The sequence below is a fragment of the Lactuca virosa genome, chromosome 4 (assembly GCF_052849685.1).
Source record: "Lactuca virosa cultivar CGN04683 chromosome 4, Lactuca_virosa_CGN04683_v6, whole genome shotgun sequence".
NCBI classification, from domain to species: domain Eukaryota; kingdom Viridiplantae; phylum Streptophyta; class Magnoliopsida; order Asterales; family Asteraceae; genus Lactuca; species Lactuca virosa.
Genome location: NC_136429.1, coordinates 463105836 through 463109011, shown reverse-complemented (window position 1 = coordinate 463109011; position 3176 = coordinate 463105836).

Below are 3176 nucleotides of genomic sequence, written 5' to 3'. Positions count from 1 at the left end.
TCGGGTACCATGATTCATAGCAGATCGAGAGGTGGTCACATGGTTTGAGTACCAGGACACGTGGCGGTTAGTGCTTCTGGTTTTACCGGTTATTCTGTGGTGATTGTCTAGACTGAGAGCAGATGTGAAAGAGTATGGGGCCAGAGGGCCATGATGAATGAGTTTTAGTGGAGCATCCCTTGAAAGGGAAATCGAGTTAGCTCCGAGGGATTGTTGGTGTGATGCCAGTTGGAGTCGCAAGACTCAGGGATGAGTAGGGATGGTGCGTTATGGGAGAATACGGTCTGGGCTGAGCGACCGGCCGATAGTGGAGATGTCATTTTCTGTGACCTGAGCGGTACTATTTCTGTTCATGTGGGAAACATGAGAGGTATTGAGATTTTCGGTTTCCGAGGTTGGGGGTGAGCCCTGTGGGGTAGCTTTGGTTACGATCTTTCATCAGAGTATCTGGGCAGTACGTCTGCCGCGAGGTAAGGATATAGCATGAGCAGGTTGTGCAGTGGGGACTGAGATGGTCAAGGACCAGGATGCACCCTATATGAGCATAGTAGGGCATGTGTTAGCTATAGCAACGGACGATCAAGAGGAGTATATCAAAGCGGTGGCTCTTATTGTCTATGATGGGTATTGAGTGTGGAAATGAGGTCTCTGCTCTTTTGATAATTCACGTGATGGGACGTTGGTTGAGGAGTCGAGGATGAGGAGTATGTTAGTTCATTATTTTCAGACTGAGAGTCAGGGTTACTACGGGACAGTTGAGATGTCCGGTAGTGGGATGGTACGAGATTCTGAATGACTAGAGGCAGTCATGATGAGAAGTTTCTGAGGATTTCATCTGAGATTCGGGGTATTTGGAGTTGCTTGATCTCCATCGGGGAGATCATCGAGCATTGTGTATCACCTTCCAAGAGTAGGTGCGATGTTACTGGTAAAAAATAGTATGTGGGATAGATTGTTGGTGAATCAATTGGTGATGGTTCGAACCCTGAGTGGGGGAGAACCGGGTACTTTTTGAGGAGATCAGAGATTTGTTCAAGAGCGGTTAGAGAACTGGATATAGAGACCTGCGGTGCGGATTCCTGAGACCAGGGTTATTGGTGGTCAAGGCGAGGTGCAGAGCGAGATAGTGCATATGGTACGTGTTTGAGAAAGGATGAGTGTCTCCACGGCAAGTGGCCGTTGGTCGGAGACCTTGTGGTGGTTAGGAATCCTTCAAGGTTATAATGGTGAATTCGAGGTGGTTGGCTTGTAAGGTTAGTTCGGCGGTTGAGAATTTCTGGTTCAAGGTATGGGCTATTATATGCAGTGTGGGAAGGGAAGAAGCTGATTGGGCAACCAACTTCAGGGTCGTTATGAGTATTCTTGTATGAGTTTTGAGCAATAGAGGAGGAAGTTTCATATTGTCGTCTACGTGTTCTGAGTCGCTGACGTCTCCTCTGTGATTCAATTGAGAGTTGGGATATTTCGGAGTAACGAGTGGTGCGAGAGGAAGATCAGTTGCGAGACTTTGAAAGGATGCTTTGCGGTGTCAGGGTATGATACAGTATACAGGAGATCGGTGGGTGAGGAAAGACTTCGTAAGGTTCGGTGATGGTGTACCGAGGTATCCGAGCATGATGCCCTGATTATCGGGTTATTTTGAGGCTTGAATTACGAGATAGTAAGTGGAGTATCAAGTATCTATGATTCCAGTGGGAGCCCTTCGGCTAGTGACAGCAAGTGAGATTATTTAAGAAGGTGGATTGCAGCAAGAAAAGGTGTGGTGATACTACGGGGAGCCATAGTACTCACCAGTCGGTGAGAGAGGGCGTGGTGATACTTCGGGGAGTCGTAGTACTCACTAGTCAGTGAGAAGGTGTTGTGATACTGCGGGGAGTCGTAGTACTCACCAGTCAGTGAGAGAGGGTGTGGTGATACTGCGGGGAGCCGTAGTACTCACTAGTCAGTGAGAAGGTGTTGTGATACTGCGGGGAGCCATAGTATTCACTAATCAGAGAGGGTGTTGTGATACTGCGGGGAGCCGTAGTACTCACTAGTCCGAGAGGGTGTTGTGATACTGCGGGGAGCTGTAGTACTCACTAGCCGGTGAGAGGGTGTCGTGGTGCTGCGAGGAACCGCGTTATTCGTTAGTCAGAGCATGACTCGGGAGAGTTCTTAGGCTTGAGTAGCCTTACTGCATTGAGTAGGCTTGAGTAGCCTTATTGCATTGAGTATACGAGAGCCTGGTGGCCAGATCAAGAAAGAGACGGAGGTCTCCATAATGGTCGGGAATCATTATATCCTGAGTTAGGCTGTGGAGACCGTAATGGGAAGGGATCAGAGAAGTGATGTACGAGTGGGTTGCGAGTCATGAGTCATGAGTTGGGTGCTTTATTGGGACGGGTGGTTCCAATTTCACGTCGGGCCAGACTCTCGAGTTGAGTTTAATTCTAGTGGTGTATCGAGTAAATGGATTGAGATTCCGGATTTAGAGATGGATTTCTTTTTGGAAGGGGTATTGTTTTCATCTGGTGTCTCGGAACTGGGTGGGTCGGTTCGTTGGTGTGGGAAAGACCGCGAGACGCATGAGACTAATGGGTAGTTGTCGACAGAGGTCGAGGGTGAGACGATTTTAGTTGGGATTATAGTAATCGCTTGGGGTAAAGCGAGCGTCGTGTCTGGTGTGTGGCAATGGGCCGAGATAGTTGTTATGAGAAGGAAGTCAGTGAGACGCTTTGGGGCATATGATTTTAGATGTCAGAGGACACTTCTGAGCGAGCTTGATTATTTTCTTGTGTCTGAGGATAGGGTGTTGAGGGTTTAATGTTCGGACGGATTCTGACAGCAGTCCAGTGGATGGGTCTCTGGTAGCATGTGACCCTTTCTTCTATGGAAGTGTGTTTGGGATCGTTTGGTATGTCTGGCATGGGTGATCGGTAGCCGATTGTTGGGCTTATCTTGTGAGAATCAGAGGGGCAGTGAGTTATCGGGGTCTGTTATTCGAGGAGCGAATAACGTGATCATATCTGGAGTGGACGGTCTGGCGGCGGACCAGACCACTAGAGTTCCAGATTTGAAAAGACAGAAGGGGTATCTTAGCGGCAGAGGGGTCGGTTTTGTTCCGAATTTAGGAGTTCCTGTTTGGGTTCAGGTATCCATGAAGTAAGATATCGTTTTGGTGTGAGATCCTTTCAGTG